This window comes from Amblyraja radiata, chromosome 4 (genome assembly GCF_010909765.2).
Source record: "Amblyraja radiata isolate CabotCenter1 chromosome 4, sAmbRad1.1.pri, whole genome shotgun sequence".
Taxonomy (NCBI): domain Eukaryota; kingdom Metazoa; phylum Chordata; class Chondrichthyes; order Rajiformes; family Rajidae; genus Amblyraja; species Amblyraja radiata.
The window spans coordinates 23,740,552-23,760,831 of record NC_045959.1 but is presented as its reverse complement, the minus strand read 5'-3'; the positions used below and the strand labels follow the sequence as shown (position 1 = coordinate 23,760,831).

At 42.3% G+C, this 20,280-nt stretch overlaps 1 protein-coding gene and 1 long non-coding RNA gene across 3 annotated transcripts in view; both read left to right on the top strand.

Annotated features, from left to right (window-relative positions):
- znf407 (zinc finger protein 407) overlaps nucleotides 1-20,280 on the top strand; it is a 527,544-nt gene that overhangs the window by 289,819 nt on the left and 217,445 nt on the right. The gene's annotated exons all lie outside the window — the stretch shown is intronic.
- LOC116971889 lies at nucleotides 12,669-19,758 on the top strand. The gene is made up of 3 exons (XR_004411654.1): nucleotides 12,669-12,863; nucleotides 12,910-12,912; nucleotides 19,744-19,758. It is a non-coding gene; the product is annotated as an uncharacterized LOC116971889 (long non-coding RNA).

Sequence of the window (20,280 nt, the reverse complement as noted above, 5' to 3'; positions counted from 1 at the left end):
CCTGACTGCCTCCACAGAATCGCCTATCTGACCCCCTAACTATAGAGTCCCCTATTACTATTGCCCTCCTCTTCTTTTCCTTACCCTTCTGAGCAACAGGGCCGGTCTCTGTGCCGGAGGCCCGGCCGCCCTCTCTACCCCCAGGTAGGCTGTCCCCTCCAACAGTACTCAAACAGGAGTACTTATTGCCAAGGTGTACAGCCATCGGGGTACTCTCGCAAAAACTGCACACAATACTATGTCACCACGCACCATGCGCACGTAATGCACACCATGCATCCATCACGTGCGCGTCATGACGAGTAAATGATGTCGCGAAATTGACGCCCAAGTGGGACAGGCCCTTTAGCAGCCGAGGCAGAACAACGCGGCTGGCGTACCCAGGTGCTCCCTGTAGAGGTTTGTTGTACAGGGTTTGTAGCCATGTCAACAACCAGACTCCTGAAGGGAATGGGAGTTCGAGGACAGGCCTTCCGGCAAGCCGTCAGGTGGCTGTCAGAGGCTGCCGAGCGAAGCAGCAACTGGCTGTGGCTGAAGAGGAAGGACTCCAACTGGGCTCCAAATGACCAGCAAGGGGGGGGTAAAATGGAGGGGAGCGCACATGGGATGCCAGATGTTGCTGTTGAGCCCTCTGGAGGTGTCGTGGGTCAATCAATGAAACACCAACGAAGGAGGGTGCCCACCTGATGACCCCAATGAAGTCTTTACCCCGACCCCCACTCAAGATATTAAAAAGGTGTCAATTATAGGAGGGATTGTAATATCAAGTCCTATAAGCTGAACTATACTCAACTCCTCTTGTTATGAAGGCCAACATGCCATTCGCTTTCTTCACTGCCTGTAACTTATACTCTTATAATTTGTGAACTTATCCATGTTCTCCTGTGATGCTGCCTGATCCGCTGTGTTACTCCAGCTCTTTATGTCTTTTTTTGTAAACCTGCATCTGCTGTTTCTTGTTTCTCCATTTGGAATGAGAGCTTGGTTTAATTTCACATGATATCACAAACTTTATTATTCATTTTGCACTGAGTCAGGAAAAAAATCTGGTAAAAATTAGATCTTGTCCTTCCAAAATTCCAGATCTGTAGGTTAACATTATTTTAAAAAATACATGACAATGTCCCGTAAAATGGTGCGCCCCAAGGGCACAAAAAGGTGAGGAACATTTACGAACGTCACCACCTCCTCCCCCCCATTCTTCCCCCAATTTTACCTCCTGCTCAGCCCCATTACCATTGTCTCTGCAACAGTCTTGTATGCAGGAATAGTTTACTATGATTTTATAGTGGTGCTCCACAATGTCAGTAGTCACAAGGAATCACGCGTCACAGAAAGAAATAGAAATTCAAGAGAGTGTTGTGCAGCTGAATAAAATTGTCACTGTCGTTTTATCCAAATCTTTATCCACGTGCAGCCATTGGAGATGAATCTCCTCATACAGGTGAACATAAATATAGGTGTACAGAAAGCGCCTCATAAACTATTTACAGCATCTGTGATTTATTACCCAAACATACGTTGTCTGTTAATATACCAGGATATGTGTTTTGCATGTTCCCTTTCAAAGCTGTTCTTATCATACCCAAACGCTTAGCAGTAAGTGGTTGGATAATGTAGAGCTGCAGTACATTTAGAATGCTCTTAACTGTAGATTTTCTGATTTTAGATCTTGTGTGCAGGGAGAGCACTTATAATCTCTGCACTGCAGAATGTAATGAAGGCATAACATTACCTGTAAATTATATTAGAAATACAAGGACAACTGAATATGACTAAGGCGTGGGTAAGCACTGGCGAAATGATCAGACCCAGTGACCAAGATTAATGAAACTCAGATGGGTTTTAATTAGTGTAGCTGTGGCCATAAATTATCTACAGAATACAAATATTGTTATATTTGGGAAATCCTTGATTTATTTTTTTCTGTTGGATGGTAGATTTAGATGAATGAGTTCTAATCATAAACATTCTAAAAGAGTGCCTCAGGCAGCGATTTATTATTTAGTAAATGCAAGACACCATCAGCAAATGCGAGTGCTGCCCAAACACGGTGCAGTAAACTTGTTCTCAGCATTAATTTTAAAATGTCGCTGAAATGTGTGGCCTTGTACGAGTCGTCAAAAGCATTAGGGTGTCGAGTACAAAACACAAAGCAGTCTGTCAGGCGAAGAATGTACAAGAATTATTGTCCAGCAGATGATCCATAACAGAATGCCACTGTGTATGCACTTCCAGCATATATCAACTACATTTATTCTGACACATAATGTGATCTTTTCATATTATACTTTAAGTGCATTTTTCAGTAAACAGAATGGTGAACAAGTTGCTGTGTGAAAGTGTTAAGATTTGACAACTCTTGTTGTGATTATGAAAGATTCATGATACATGAGCAGCTTTGTGGATGCATGTAGATATCCTGGGAATTCAATACCCTGGATCAGCTAAAAATGTCATAGAATCCCAATAAAACAAATAAGAAAATGATTGAATCTCTTCCTCGACCTACCCCTACCACGAAAACAAAATTGTTAAATTCTTTACAGCTCGAGCCTGAACTCAAACAACATTGCTTAAGGGACTGAAAACAAAAGATAACAAGAGATATATTAAGTGGCAACTTAACAACTGGTTACAAGAAGAATGATAAAAGAAAGGAGAATGTTCAAGTTAACAGATTACTGTCCTCTGTGGTTTGAGTTTTGCAGTGAATTTGTAATGTTTTGTGTTGTTTGACATATTTTGAAATTGCATTGTGAAGTTAATAATGAGTCAACAGTTACTCTCTGCTATACCATGGTCATAATATTGTGTTGATGCTGCAGTATTTGGTACTAGATATGTGTAAGTCATTTTTTTAAATATGTTCATCCGAAAAGAGAATAATCCTGCATACTAATCCGTTGAATTAACATAAATTGCAATGAGAAAACAATAGCGGGAAAAAAATCTGTCGGATAAAAATTAGATTGAGTTGAGAGGATCGAAAAGAATCCTACATTTTTCTCAATGTCTTAATGGAGAGTTGGAAGTAATTTACTATTGGTGTGTTTGTTATTTTAATAACTGTCCGTCATGACGTCTTCCTCCCATTCAACAAAGGGGAAACCTCCCTTTACATCATGCCTTTCACAGGGCCCAAAGCACATTTAAATCAATGATTAATGTTGAAGAAAGAACTACAGATGCTGGAAAAAATCGAAGGTAGACAAAAATGCTGGAGAAACTCAGCGGGTGAGGCAGCATCTATGGAGCTATTCCTTCGGTCCATAGATGCTGCCTCACCCGCTGAGTTTCTCCAGCATTTTTGTCCATTTAAATCAATGGAGTAGTTTTTGTGGTCATAATCATGATGAAGGCAATGGCAATGGGCACATCGGAAGCTCTCAGATACAATTGTGCGATGATGACCAAATAATCTGCTCCAGTGCAGCTAATACTGAAAAGAACTCCCTTGATCCCATGAGGATAAGGTCAATTTAATGTTTCATCTAAAGGCAGAATTCAGATTCAGATTCAGATTCAGAAAACTTTATTGTCTGTCGCAACAGAAAATCCTCTTTGACGTTGCTCCACATACAAACATACGGGAGCAGCGCGCCGCGAGTCGCTCACAGAGTAGCGCCCCGCCCCTTGGGTTGTCAGCAGCAATACAATAATAAAGAACACACAAAATGTAACACAAACATCCACCACAGCATTCATCACTGTGGTGGAAGGCACAAAAATTTGGCCAGTCTTCCTCCATTTCCCACCCGTGGACAGGACCAGAGTCCAGAGTCAGTCCAGGATCGGCTCTTCCTCACCGGAGACCGCGGCTTTAAGTTGTTGTAGGCCGCAGGCCGGCAATCAAGATTTAAAGTCCCCGCCGCAGCCAGAAGCACCGTAGACTGCAGGGCCGGCGGTCGAAGCTCCCCTCCAGGGGTGATGGTAAGTCCATGCCGGCCCCGCGGTAGAAGTTGGCCGCGGGCCGGCAGTGATGGCTTCTTCTTCTCCCCGGGTCCCCCACGAGGGATCCCGGGCTGTAGTCGCCGCACCAGCTGGAGCTCTGCAGACTGCGGCTTCAGGCTGCAACTTCAGGCTGCCGGCTGCCCCGGGCCAGCGAAACGGAGCGCTCCCCTCCGGCGAGCCCCAGCGAGGGCTCACCCGCTCCAAGCCGAGAGTCCACGCCGCTGAAACCCCGGGCGCGTCTCCGGGAAAGACTGCGCTGATCCTTGATATTAGGCCACGGGGGAGGCGACCTGGAAAAAGTCGCCTCTCCATGGAGGAGGCGACCGAAACGGTTTCCCCCTTACCCCCCCACACCACCCCCTACACAAAACACACGAAGGAACATTAAATACATACTTTAAAACAAACTGCAGTAGAGAGTGAGGCTAATTTTTCTTTGCTCATCGCACCACATTGGAACTAGAACTGCCATTTAAGCACCTCACCATTCTGATTTGTTAAATTGTCTGCACTCTTGCAATGAACCTGGATTTAAATGCTGTTATTTCTTACATAAGACTTTTACCATATGTGCGCACTTTTACCATATGAACAGCAACCGATCCAATAGATGGATCATCACTGCCTTCTCAGAGCCAGTTGAAAAGACGAGTATTTCCACAGAACTATGTGAGTGTCAGTCTAGATTTTGTTGCCAAAACCCGTCTGACTTGGAGGAAGGAACGTTAGCAACTGAGTGTTATGAAAATACCAAGAAAACTGACACCGGTGTGAAGCAACTTGAGATATGCATGCAAAACACAGTGTAAACACTGACTACGTTTTATGCAGGTAGTGAATATCTCTTTGGTATACCTATATGCTAGCCAAAATGGAAGATATTGGGGATGGTGGCCTAAGGCTTGGTCAGAAGGAGGAGCGATGGTGTTTAAGGCGGGTCTTCAGGAGATTAAGTTTAAGGAGTGGAGTGGCAGAGAGCTCAAAGGAGGGAATTTAATACATGTAGTCATTATATATTTGCTATCAAACTTTAGGGAAAGGGCAATAAGCTAATCTATATCCATTTCGAAAATTTCAATACCAATGGCAGAAAACGTTTTGGGTTTATTTATTTATTGAATTATTTTTGTTTGTTTTTATTATATTATCTATTAAATACCATGTTTACAGACATGTTATGCTGCTGCAAGTACAGATTTCGTTGTTCCGTTTCAATATAAATGACAATTAAACACTATTGACCCTTGAAAACGGACAGAAATGCTTTCGGCTCAGTGAAGGTGCTTTTATTTTTCTTCTGCTGTAAAATCAATAATAGTTGGTATTGCTTGTATACAGTCGGGTGGGGATTGCAGACTCAATCTGCTCAGATAGTATGTACGTATGGCACAGTGTATGAGTGCGTTAAATTCTGGTGAAACATCTCGGTTTATGCTTCGTTGATGAGGAGGTTAAAAGATCCATGACAGTAAAATGTATGGGTAATACCAACCTGTTGTAGGCTTCCCATCCACTTTCATTTTGTGGTTAAAAGAGCTTTCACATCCTTCCTGAGCCTTACCCATTCTTCTTCCTGCAAGCTCTTCCAGCCCTGCAAACATCAGTGTTCCGTTTGGTCAAATCTCTTGATAATCCATGAGTTTATCGCTCTGTTTCAGACAGCCATTTTTCTTTTAGCAGCCAAGGCCATAAGGCTTGGAATTTCTTTTCTAAAGTTCTGCTCCTCACTGCTGTTCACTCTTCCTTTAAGTCCATCCTTAAAACATGTGAAGCTTTGAAACAATAACATGATGCAAAAATGTAAATATATAGATACCTAGAAGGGTGAGACTATGGGGATTGAACCACGGAGAGTGTTTGATGCAATTTGGATCAACAAGTCACAGAAAATAGAATGGAACAAGGAGTGGTAATTAGATAGGGAGGAGGTCATGAACATGGTTTGACAGTATGTTCACCATGTTTAATGACTAAGCCAGGTTTTTGCTCCAACAGTAAAAGTATGCTGTAAATTAATTTTAGAAAGTTTCTTACAAAATGATCCACATCACAACTTTTTCCTTGAAAACATGCAGGGGATAAAACAGAGACAGATGTGCTGGATGGAACCTTGATTTTTCCCACCTCAGCCTGCAATTTGGCAAGAATGGCGACAGAAAGGCGGTGTGAACATTGCACCTTCAGGCTTCTATGTAACCCCCCCAAAAATGAATTTCATGCAGTTAATTCGATGCAGTGTTTATGGTGCGAAATGGAAATCCGGATGATTACTTTGCTTACAGTATACTTTGCTTAGTATTGAAGCAAATTACATCTGGATATTTCATCCATCTGCCTATGTCTTCTTTCTTTGTTTCTATTGAATTCCAACCCCCGCTCTTTCACCAACCCCCTCCAAAAAACATCCAACATTGTAAAATGCTAACTGCAATGTTGCAAATTTGACAAAATATATTTCTTGCAATGGTGGCTGAAGTTGTTAATGTGTCCTGCTGACTTGAAATGTCTGTTCAAATGCTACATACCCAATCACAAAACAATCGTCACATAAAATTGATTGCAAGAATGAGAAAAATTGGCCCCACTCCACTCGTAATTAGCAGTACTGGTGCAGTTGTGGATTATAATACCTCCTGGGATGCATCACCAAAGGTCAGCAGTCACAAATTTAAATCTACACCTCAAGACCTTCTAAGAGTGGCGATTACAAGTTTGATCAGAGTTTTTGACTTTGAGGAGTGCTGAAAAGGACAGGAGTAAAGAGATGGAGAAGCCTTGGGAGGGAATTCCAGTGGTCGGGAACTTGGCAGCTAAAATCATAACCGTAAGTAGTGGGGTGGATAAAATTGGGGATATTCTAGAGTAATGCTCTTAGTTGCACTGCCAGTATGCACCTTTAATAACATACATATCACGTGATAGGAACACAAAATAATGACAAATATAATAATAGTCAATAATAATTATGTTTTTTGAGGCGCATACCATCACAAATAAAGCACTAATCCAGAGGCCAGAACTTTGAGATCTCTGAGGAAGTGAGGGCCCAAGTAATTCCAAAGAAACAATGTACCGATCATGAAGGCAAGGAAAGCCATGAGTGGGAGATACTGGTCTAGGATAGTAGTGAAAGAAACTTGGAATAATCGAGAGCATTGGTGATTGACAGTGGCCAACGGTTTCAATGGGAGACCATGAGGAGAAGGCATAGTTTAGCTAAATAAAGAAAAAATTGACGTACCTTTTTGCAACAGTCTAAAGTGGTCCTTTTAAGGCCTACTGCTTAATGCCTGACCATTGCAAGTGAGTGACAATAGACAATAGAGTGCAGGCCTGCATTCATACAGGCAGTCAAGCTCAATACTAATTTTCATGTAACACAAAATATTGCATACCAAGCCATTGGATGGATAGGGTATTGGATTACCCCAAAAAGTCAGTGTTGCACAAACCACATTATTTCTCTCTGAAGAAGGGTTTCATCCAAAAACATAGTTTGTCGATGCTCTGTAGGCCATTGACCAAAGATTCAAGCATCTGCAATCTCCTGTGACTCTAATATTTTTCCTGTTTAGAAGACTGTCAGATGGGTGCAGAATGATAGGAAAGAAGGAAACGTCCTTCCCTATAGTGGTTTTCATGAACAGTAAAATAGCGTATTGCAGCAATTTTCACCTTGCAAGCTCCCATTCAAATTAATGAACAAAGTGACATGGTAACCTGTAACCTGTAATACTAATGCAGGTTGAGAAATAATTATTGATCAGAACACATGGGATAGCAATAATTACTTCTTTGAAGTAATGCTTGCCCCCTGTAAAGGGCAATTGGAACTTTGGTTAAAGGGCCTACAACACTGAGGCACTAGATGTATCAATGTATATGTTTGTCCCTGGTCTCCAGAACAGATCTGGAAGCCATGACCTTCTGCCTTTGAGATAATGCCATCTAGATCGGAAATAATATTAGCTATAGTGTATTCTGCACTATAATCCCATTGTTAGCAAGTTGCATATCGTGTTTGTGCCCAAAGAAATGGGTGGCAAATTGCATTAGCATGAAAACTGTAGTCTGAATATCGAGTCACTTCAAAGTTCCTGGATTGGATATTAAGGATAATCTTATTTTTATGTTTCTAGTTTTGAATCTGCGCCGTGTCCTCTTGTTCACTCTGGCAAACAGATTTTACAGAGTTGATGCACGTATTGTTCAGCGTTTGAAGCTTTCCACAAAGAAAAGCATAAATAAGGTAGAGTCAGGATATTTTTCTTCGAGTGGAAATATCAAAGACTAGAGCACACATCGTTAAGGTGAGAGCTGCAAAGTTTAAAGGAGATGTGTGGGGCAGATTATTTTACTGACAGAGTGGTATGTGCCTGGAACGTGTCGCCAGAGGTGGTGGTGGAGGCAGATACGACAGGGCCATTCAAGAGGCTTTTACATAGGTACATGGATATGCAGGTAATAAATAGATATGGATCATGTGCAGGCAGAGGAGCATAGTATAACTTGGCATCATGTCCGACATAGACATTGTAGGCTGAGGAGCATTTATTTGTGCTGTACAGTTCTATGTTCAAAAGGCAGCTAAAGTTAAAACAAAATACATGGTCCTAATCCATGTGCTGGTGTTTGAGTTCTTCCTCAGCCTAACTTGCATATTCTTCCAAAACTACTTGGCATGAACCATATTTAGTGACTCACTTAACAACAGCTTCAGGTCAGCATTGACCCGATCACCAGTAAGTGCCATCAAAAGAAGTAAAAATTAAATGTTAAGGAAATGGATCATCATTGCTTCTGTGTGAAGCCACTGTGTATTTCTTTTAGCTTTTTTCTCCTTCTTACCCCTCTTGTCCCTCCACTTTGTATTTGCTCATGTCCTTCAGCCGGAACAGTGTGACTCAGTCTTGTCCCATATTTCTCGGTCAAAAATTATAATTTTGTATGATGGAGCCAGTTCACATTTTTTTTTAACTTTTCCCCAGATTGAGTGCTGTGCCTGCCCAGTCTTTCATTCCTGTTGGCCTTGCCACCAGCTGCCACATCTTTCCTATAAGGGGAGGGGACAGATGCTCATAGCTTGAAGCTGGAACTTCGGACCTAGCCCCTCATAACAGACTCCCCACTGTCACTCCGCTTGCAATGTTCACCTTTGCTTTAGTTCATCTCTCTTTACTTCATGGAAGGGCGATGGGGAAACACTGACTCTATCCAGTAAGAACATTTAAGATGGAATATTTTAACATTAATATTTCCGAAAATCAATCTGCTGTTGAAATGCTCCTGCAGTTTTAGGGTGGATTTGCTCATGCTTTAGAAACAAGTGGAAATCTTTCACTGGACTACTGAGAAGAAATTTATTTTGCAAAGAAAACCGGCTTTCATTACAACACCTTTAACATTCTTACTTACAGTATTTGGCCTAGGTTCTGGAATCCCCTGGTGAAATCTCCCTACCCTATATTTTGCTTCCTTTGGAATGCTCCTGAAAATCAACTGATTTGAACTACTTTATGGTTCCCTATTATATTATATTTATATGTGATTTGCTGATCAATTTCTTGCTGATAATACTGCAGTATAATGCAGGTTTCTGTTAGCAGCATTAGAAAATGTTCCATCCTACGGGAAAAAGGGAAGTGAAGGTGACAATGGGAACATCATCATTCAGTTAGCAGTGTGGTAACCCCAAACTCTTTGCTGGATCTGTGTGGGGCTAGCTCTTTCTACCTAGATAAGCCTATCTCCAACAATTGTATCTAGCCTGCTAGGAGAAAGAGGGGGAAGAAAATTTGCGCCTGATGCAGTTTGTATTAGATACCTGAAAATTATGTATTCTAGCCTTAACATCGCCTGAAGGCAAAACAATAGAGTATTCCATTACACTTCTGACTTTTGCCTTGTTGATTTTGGATAGGCTTAGAAACAGAGAAACATGGAAACATAGAAAAATAGGTTCAGGAGTAGCCCTTTGAGCCATTCGATATGATCATGGCTGATCATCTAAAATTAGTACCCGTTCCAGCTTTTCCCCCTTATCCCTTGATTCAGTTAACCCAAAGAGCTAAATTTAACTCTCTCTTGAAAACATCCAATGAATTGGCCTCCACTGCATTCTGTGGCAGAGAATTCCACAGATTCACAACTCTCTGGGTGAAGAAGTTTTTTCTCATCTCAGTCCTAAATTGCCTACCCTTTATTCTTAAAATGTGACCCCTGGTTCTGTACTCCCCCAACATCGGGAGCATTTTTCCTGCATCTAGCCTGACCAATCCTTTAAGATTGTTATATGTTTCTATAAGAATCCCTCTCATCCTTGTAAATTCCAGTGAATACAAGCCCAGTCGACCCATTCTTTCATCATATGTCAGTGCTGCCATCCTGGGAATTAACCTGGTTAAAATACGCTGCACTCCCTCCATAGCAATAATGTCCTTCCTCAAATTAGGAGACAAAAATTGCACACAATACTCCAGGTGTGGTCTCACCAGGGCCCTGTACAACTGCAGTATCCTTGCTCCTAAACTCAAATCCTCTCGCAATGAAGGCCAACATGCCATTAGTTTTCTTCACTGCCTGATGTACCTGCATGCTTACTTTCAGTGACTGATGTACAAGCACACCCAGGTATTGTTGCACCTCCCCTTTTCCTGATCTGACACCATTCCGATAATAATCTGCCTTCCTGTCCTTGCCACCAAAGTGGATAACCTCACATTTTCCACATTATACTGCATTTGCCATGCATCTGCCCACTCACCCAACTTATCCAAGTCACCCTGAAGCCTCATAGCATCCTCATCGCAGCTCACACTGCCACCCAGCTTTGTGTCATCCACAAACTTGGAGATGTCACATTTAATTCCCTCATCTAAATCATTAATATATTGTAAATAACTGGGGTCCCAGCATCGAGCCTTGCGGTACCCCACTAGTCACTGCCTGCCATTCTGAAAAGGACCCATTAATTCCTGCTCATTGCTTCCTGTCTGCCAACCAGTTCTCTATCCATGTCAATGCGCTACGCTCAATACCATGTGGTCTAATTTTGCACACTAATCTCGTGTCGGACCTTGTCAAAGGCTTTTTGAAAGTTCAGATACACCATATCCACTGGCTCTCCCTTATCCATTCTACTTGTTACATCCTCAAAAAATTCCAGAAGATTAGTCAAGCATGATTTCCCCTTCATAAATCCATGCTGACTTTGACCGATCCTGTCACTGCTTTCCAAATGCGCTGCAGTAGCATCTTTAACAATCGATGTAATATGTGAACAATCCCCACTACCAATGTAAGGCTAACTGGTCAATAATTCCCTGTTTTCTCTCTCTCTTAAAAAATGGGGTTACATTGGCTATCCTCCAGTCCACAGGAACTGATCTAGATCGAGAGAACATTGGAAAATGATCACCAATGCATCCACGATTTCTAGGGTCATCTCCTTGAGTACTCTGGGATGCAGACCATCAGGCCCTGGGGATTTATCTGCCTTCAGTCCCAACAGTTTATCTAACACCATTTCCTGACTAATGTGGATTCCCTTCAGTTCCTCCCTCCCCTAATATTTCTGGGAGATTGGTTCTATCTTCACCAAGGAAGACACAAACAAAGTGCTCATTTAACTGTTCTGCTATTTCTTTGTTTCCCATTATAAATGCACCTGTCTCTGATTGTAAGGGACCTACATTTGTCTTCACTAATCTTTTCATTTTTACGTATCTAAAAGGTTTTTCGTCAGTTTTTATATTCCCCGCAAGCTTTCGTTCATGCTCTTTGTTCCCCCTCTTAATTAACCTCTTTGTCCTCCTCTGTTGAGTTCTAAATATCTCCCAGTCCTCCAGTTTGCTGCTTCCTCTGGCCAATTTATATGCCTTTTCCTTGGATTTAACACTAGCCTTGATTTCCCTCGTTAGCCACGGTTGAGTCGCCTTCCCCGTTTTATTTTTTCGCCAGACAGGGATGAACAATTTCTGGAGTTCATCCATGCAGTCTTTAAATCTTTGCCATTGCATCTCCACCGTCATCCCTTGAAGTATAATTTTCCAGTTTATCCTAGCCAATTCCCGTCTCATACCTTCAAAGTCTCCTTTCTTTAAGTTCAGCACCCTAGTCTCTGAATTAACCGTGTCACTTTCCATCCTAATGCAAAATTCCACCATATTATGGTCACTGTTGTCCAAGGGGCTTTGCACAACAAGATCGTTAACTAACCCTTCCTCATTACACAATACCCAGTCTTGGATGGCCTGTCCTCTAATCGGTTCTTCCGCATATTGGTTTGAAAAACCATCCCTTATACATTCCAGGAAATCCTCCTCGGCGATGCTACCAATTTGGATTGGCCCAATCTATATGTAGATTAAAGTCACCTATGATAACTGCTGTACCATTGCTAAACGCATCCCTAATTTCTAGCTTGTTGCTATCCCCAACCTCCCAACTGCTGGTGGTCTGTAACAAGCATTTTCTGCCCTTGGCTATTTCGCAGATCTACCCATACCGATTCTACAGCATCCTAGCTAATGCCTCTCCTCTTTAACCAACAATGCCACCCTACCTCCTCTTCCTTTCTGTCTATCCTTCCTGAATGCCAAATATCTCTGCATGTTTAGCTCCCAGCCTTGGTCACCTGGAGCGAAGTCCCCGTAATTCCAACTATATCATAATCCTTGACTACTGACTGCGCATTCAATTCATCCACCTTATGCTCGTATTAAGGCACAAAGCATTCAGGTTTGTTTCTCTTATCTCCCTTCTACCTCTTGCTTCTGTCCTTTTATGTCCCTCTGTCTCCTTGCATTGGTTCCCATCCCCCTGACCTGTTAGTTTAAATGTGACCTTTCCTACACACTCTTTCCCGTTAACTGCAGGCATACGCATCCACGTTGTTGACTCCCCCCACTGTCTAGTTTAAACCCACCCGTGTAGCACGAGCAAACATCCTGCCAGGATGTCGGTCCCCCTCCAATTAAGGTGCAATCTGTCCCTTTTGTACAGGTCCCCCCTGCACCAGAAGAGATCCCAGTGATCGAGAAATCTAAATCTCTGTCCCCTCACCAACTCCTCAGCCACACATTCAGATCCCTATCTCCCTGTTCCTACCTTCACTAGCACGAGGTACTGGAAGCAATCCAGAGATAACCACCCTAGAAGTCCTGCCTTTCAACCTCCTACCTAGTTCTCTATACTCACGTTGCAGAACCTCCTTCCTCTTCTTACCCACATCATTTGTGCCAACATGCACAACTACATCCGGCTGTTCACTTTCCCTCTCGAGGATGTTCTTAAGTTGGTGTGAGACATCTTGGACCCTGGCACCAGGGAGGCAACACACCTTCCTCGAGTCTTGCCTGTTGCCACAGAATCTCCTGTCCGCACCTCTGACAATGGAGTCACCCACCACTATAGCTCTGCCTGATGTCGGTCTTGCCAGTCCTGCCTCAGTGCCAGGATTCGAGTGACATACCTGTCCGCCACTCGGACAGGAAGCATCGTCTGCCCCGACAGCTCCCAAGAGAACGTACCTGTTTTCAAGAGGCACTTCCACCGAGGTCTCCTACACTAGTTTCATCCCCTTCCTTTCCGTCTCTAATCGTCGCACCTCTTGTACTCTTGGAGTGACGACCTGACTGTAGGTCCTGTCCAGGAAGCTTTTGTCTTCCGGGATGGAGTGCAGGTCATCCAGCTGCTGCTCCAGTTCCTTGAGGAGCTGCATCTGGACACAGTTCCCACAGGTGTAGTGGTCAATGACACCAGCAGTGCCCCTGACTTCCCGCATCCTGCAGCGAATGCACTGCAGTAATATTCCTTCCATCACATCAATAACTAAATATGTAAATTAAATTAAATAAATTAAATAAATGTAGCCTCCTCGTTGAAGACTCTTGAGCCAAAGACTTACACTTTACCTCTCCAATGCACTTCGCCTCAACAAGACCGTTCCGCTACACCTGCACTTAATTTTATCTAATCAAGACAACTGTCCATTCAACTAATTAGGATCTCAGCCAATCCACTCCCTCGCTGGTTTGACTGCTGCTCCTCTGCTACCTTCAAGGTAATTGCCCTGGGCTGTCTCTTGGCACTCGTTTTAAAGCTCCCGAACGGTGGTCACCTAGGAGAAAGCCTTCCTTCAGCCAATCCACTCCCTCGCCTATCTGGCTGCTGCTCCTCTGCGACCTTCGGGGAGTCAGAGGTGAGTCATTAGCTGCGGGATGTCCATTCCCTTGTCGACACGGTATTTAGGTGACTGGTATATTCCAATTTACATTTGTGATTCTATTTGATCTATAAAGAATTATTCTGTATTAAGACTAAGCCTTGTGAAACTAGAGTTGAGTCAGAAGTAAGTCACCCAAGATTGTAGTTCTAATTGCTACCCCGCCATCCCTACTAGAAATGCACCTTTGTGGTCATGACCAGAGTTCGATGTGATTTCCATAATATCTAGCCACCTGCCAATATTCTGGGTCATTGGGCTTTGCAAAGCTACTGGAGAGAGGCCCCTTGCATATTACCATTTTTCAGTTGTGCTTCCAGAAAGGGGCAGAATGGTACTTCTGAAACTCTGACTCTATATTGAAAGTTGCAAGTTGGTGCCGGAATGTTTACGACTCTTTGAATATCATAGACCAGGATCTGCTATTATTCACCCCAATCGTTTCATTCTTATATTTGTGTATAATTGAACTTGTGATATGGTTTGACTGGATAGCACACAAAACAAAGCATATACACTATATCTCGGTACATGTGACAATATTAAATTAAACTAAAGATAGACACAAAAAGCTGGAGTAACTCAGCGGGTCAGACAGTATCTCTGGAGAAAAGGAATGGTGTTGAACGGTCGAGACCCTTCTTCAGACAGAGTCAGGGGAAAGAGAGACGAGAGATATAGAAGGTGATGTAGAGAGATATAGAACAAATGAATGAAAGATATGCAAAAAAGTTACGATAATAAAGGAAACAGGTCATTGTTAGCTGTGTGTTAGGTGAGAACAAGTTACAGACTGAACGAGATAGTCTGAAGAAGGGTCTCAACCCAAAACGTCACCTATTCCTTTTCTTCAGAGATGCTGTCTGACCCGCTGAGTTACTCTAACCGTTTATGTCTATCTTTGGTTTAATCCAGCATCTGCAGTTACTTCCTACTAAAGGGGCTGTCCCACTGTACGAGCTAATTCAAGAGCTCTCCCGAGTTAAAAAAAAAATCAAACTCGTGGTAAGCACGTACAATGTACGTAGCGGTACGTCGGAGCTCATAACGCTAACGGCAGGTACTCGGGAAACACGGTAAGCTCGTGAAGACTCGTGAAGATTTTTCAACATGTTGAAAAATGTCCACGAGAGCCCCGAGTACCTACGAGCGGCTATTACCGTAATTCTCCGAGTTCGAATCAGAGGAAACTCGGGAGAATGCTTGAATTAGCTCGTACAGTGGGACAGCTCCTTAAATTAAAGCAAACTAGTTGGTCCAGGAAGCAGTGCTTTGCCCCAATGTGGACTGATTCATTTAAAAAGTTCATGAAAATTTATGAAAACTTACCTTTCCTTTATTTTTTTTTTAACACAAAGTTGTAGATAAAATATAATTATTTTGGGAATGCCTACATTTCTGATACCGGACTGGTAAAGAGTAATTATGCAGTTAAACAAGTGAAAAATACTTCCTTAAATGCATTATGAAAGTCAGTAATTTGAAGATACCTTTATTAAAACACACTTTCTAATAGTCTAGCATTATTGTTGGTATGAAGTAATATGTCTCTCTTGCTGCACATTGCCATAATCTGGAAGGAATGTTTGTGCAGAAATAGAGCTTGGGCTCCAGCCCTGCACATCATGTATCAAGTTTAATTGAAACTGTGATGCATTTTAGGAAAGGCATGATTTTTTTAGCTAAAGCCAAAGGTGTTTATTGTGTTTACAATAGTTACCATGTTAATAGCAAAGGATGAATTTTTGATAGGTTAATCTTTTTAAAGCATAAAATTATGCTTTTAATAACAAAAATAAAATTATGATAAATATCAAAGGAAACAATTGCCCTTCTTTTATTGCATGGTTGTCATGAAGATTGCATGGTTGTCATGAAGGATAGAACTATTTGGGCCAACTGAGTTTCAATAGATTGTCCCTGAAAGACACTTCATCTATCCTGAAAGACAATTCATATATCCTGAATTAAATTCATGTGTGATGCGATGTAAACAAATGATTGTGGAGTGTGGGGCCGAGATACACACATTATTTGCTAACTTAACTAATAAAGTAACAGAAAAAGCTGCACAGGGTGGTCAAATTGTTTCCAGATGTCAACCTAATTTCCAGTAATGATCCATTGTTCGCTTGATGTGAGTTAAATATGCCATTGGTTTTGTTCAACAACAGGAAAGAATCAGAGTGGTTAATATATTTTCTGCTTTCCCTTGTATTTTTAAAGTACTCTGCACCATTTTTTTTCTGAAAGAAGAGTGATTACTCTCCATGTCTATTTATTATGTTAGTACTTATTGTACTGCGCTAATTTGCAACATACTGCTGGGAAAATCACAAGTTCATCTTGTAACTTGCCTCCTACCTATTTTTTGCATTTACTCTCCTCCACTTTTATTGTAGAAAGGTCTATGTTCCTTGTTGAATCTCAGAAACAAAGTTAGTTGCTAATTTTGTACTTTCACAAATGTTATTATGTTGTAGTCCAAAGGTTGGCTCTGTTTTCCTTAATAAAAACATTACAATGGCGATCGATTCATAGGTGTGATGATATTGATATGTGCCATTTTGGACTGGCCTGCAGTAACAGCAAGCATTGTAATGGTGGCCTTCACATTTCCAAATGACCAATGTGCCACATACCACTGAGCATATAAAGTTTGACATTAAGACACATAATGGAGCATTAAACTTGCTCATCAAAATCTTGATCAAAGCAGTGATTTTAAAGAGCATCTTAATGTCGCGGGGTGACGCCTGTTTGGTGTAGTCGCCCAAAGAGTTGTACCCTTTTTCTGGTCGTTGCTGGATTTTCAACAGTTTGAAAAATTTCCCGACCTGGTGCGTCTATGACGGGTTCCGGCAAGTAGCAGAAAAAATCGTGTAAGTGGGACAGGCCCTAAAAGGAATGCATAGGCTTCTTGATGTACCTTAGCCAATCTGTACTGAATGAAGGCAAAAATGTTTGCTTTACTATTTATAGTAATTTTATTTCGAATTTTAGTTTCCTATCAAAATATGGCCTCTACTGGAGTTAGCTATTAAAATAAAAATGTAAATAGTAATATCCAATCCTCAATAACTCCACTAGTCTTGGTTGAAAAAGCATGTGTATCATGTAAAACAACTTAAACACCTCTTTAAATTAAACTTCATACATTAGATTTGCAATTTAGTTTTCTGCTGCCAGAAGAGGTATATTAGTTTGAATTGTGGCTATGCATGGTCGAGGAAAATAGCCTGCTGTGTCGTTGGAACCAAAACTATACACTAAAATAATGCACAGGCAGCTTTCTGGTGCATCAATCCTCTTTTTTTTTATCGTGGTCCCAGGTTGCTACCAGTGAATCGGCCAAGGCTATGTGCTTGTCATTTGCAAACTATGCCCTCTGACTCAGGAACCCAGCACAGTACTTCAAATTTTTTTTATGAAGAATATTTGAGTCTATAAAACTACAAACAGAAATAACATCTTAAATGCAATCATTGTCAGGCCTGAATAACGTAATTTATCAAGAGAGCATTTTGGAGTATATAATAAGTTTCATATATTAATACAATTTTTCATCATATGTCAGGTCCTGATTTATGAAGAGCTTGTGATCTAAGGTAATCATTGAATTATTATTCAGTAATAAGAAAGGAAGAACAAGAGGCTGAAGCTGCTAGCCTGTCTTAGCTTACATACCGCAGAAGCAAATTACTGAACAACCATGGGCTAAATTATATAGTGTTTATTTTTTTAATTTGAAGGAAAGCACGAGTTAATTGGATGAAAACGAAAGCCCTCATATTTTTAAATGATGTCAGAAATTTGGTGCTACATTATTGTAGAGCTAGCTTGCTTTTTATTCTGCTTCTGCTTGCCCTTCCATCTTCTGTAATTAAGTAAAATTAAATAAAATACTTTTTTGCATAAGTGTCGTTGGTTTAAAATAGAACAATACAATTTAAATATAATCAAAAGTTCTGGCCATTCTTTTTGGTAAATTGGCAATTTCAAGGTAAATGATTCCATGGGGATCTAAAATTATCTGTAGATGCAGACATCCCTTGTGTTCAAAACTGAAGGGTTTGTCTTCCTAGATTTGTTGTAAGATTTGCTGTAAATTTTAACGGTAAAAGTTCCTGAAGCTCAGTAATGTTGTATGGAATCAATCACAATTTTTACTAGTCTTGACCTGTTTAAAAAATGTTTAAATTGTACCAACAATTGAGACATTATGGTAATTGTTGGGTACATTGAAGCAATTGCTCCCATGACTAAACCGATGCTGCTGGCTCAGTCCTTTGACAAGTTGTATGATTGTAATCAGATTGAGGCATGGGGGCCGGACTGACCCCACCCTTCCTCCTTTGAAGAGTAATCGGCTCTTGCTGATGTCTTGCTTCAACATAGAAAGGCATGGTCGGTGGGGGCGCTGCAAGCCAGTCGCCCTGCCAGCAGCGTGTCAGTTCTTTCTACTTTTTTTATTTTTTTAGTATGTCCTAATGTGGGTTTTTAGTGTTTCTTTGTGCGTTTTGTGTGGGGGGTGGTGTGGGGGGGGTGAGGGGGAAACCGCTTTGGTCGCAACTTTTTCCAGGTCGCCTCCCCCGTGGCCTAACAGCAAGGATCGGCACGGCCTTTCACGGAGACATGTCCGCGGCTTCAGCGGCGGGCGCAGCGTGGACTCTCGGCGTGGAGCAGGCGAGCCCTCGCTGGGGCTCGCTGGAGGGGGCGCTCCGTTTCGCTGGCCCGCGGCAGCCAGCAGCCTGAAGCTGTGGTCTGCAGAGCTCCAGCTGGCGCGGCATCTGCAGCCCAGGATCCCTTGTGGGGGACCCGGGGGAAGAAGAGCTCCAACTACCGGCCCGCGGCCAACTTCTACCGCGGGCGCGGTGGGGACTTACTTACCATCTGGAGCGGGGTCCCTCGCCGGGGATCCCTGGGGGGGAGCTTCGACCACCGGCCCTGCGGTCTGCGGTGCTTCTGGCTGCGGCGCAAACTTTAAATCTCCGACCGTCGGCCTGCAGCCTACACCAGCCTGAAGCCGCGGTCTCCGGTGGGGAAGAGCCGATTCAGGACTTACCTGGACTTGTACCTTGTCCTTTTACCATCTGGACGCCCGCAGCGACGGCTGCGGAGGGTTGAGGTCCCGACCACGGGGGAAAATGGAGGAGGACTGGCCAAATCTTGTGCCTTGCACCACAGTGATGAATGCTGTGGTGGATGTTTGTGTTAAATTTTTAGTGTGTTTGTGTGTTCTTTCTCATTGTACCGCTGCTGGCAAATTCATTTCACTTGTACTTTATGTGCAATGTGACGAATAAAACCGTATTGGATTGTATTGGATTGTATTGTAGATAAATGGCCATGTTGGGACAAATTTGGTTAACCTTGGCCAGATTTGCAAGGGAGATAAGGAATACGTGATGTTTTGGTTGAGACCTTTCTTCAGACGTGTGTGTGTGTGTATATTTGGGGGTGGGGGGGTAGGTGGGGTGGGGACGTTTGGCAGATGGGTGGAGTAAGTGACAAGGGCTAGAGTTGAAAAGGAGACAAGAGGGCATGAGATAAAGAAAGAAGAGGAAGAGTGAAAAGTAAATCTGAAAGATATAAGGGCTGAAAGGGACATAGAGGGAGAAGAAAGAAGGGCTGTTTAAAGGTCTCGGGAATGGGTGATCAGCATATTGAGGAGACACGAGGAGCAGGGTGACCAAGATGGTGGGAGAATTGTGTGAAAGTGAGGGGCTAATAGGGGGAGTATGACTAGAAATTGGAGAATTCAATGCATTATGCACTGTTATGTAGAATTATAGTCAGTGAGAAAGCTCAGTTGGGAAAATGCAATTGGCAAGCACTTTTTCCTTTCATATGACAACTCCTGTATATATCATGTGTGTACATAAGTAGACCATGGAGGGAGAAATTGGATATGGTGTCCAGAGGTACAAGAAAGCATACTGTGAACTACATGGCTTGGAGGACAAAGGCATACAAACTTAGTGCAACATGTCACAGAGTGAGAAACTGGCCTGCTTAACACTTCTCCCTGCTGTCTAAATTTGGATTGAAATGGAGGTGGAAATCATAAAATGGGATGCTGAGCCCCTTTCCCTGGTTTC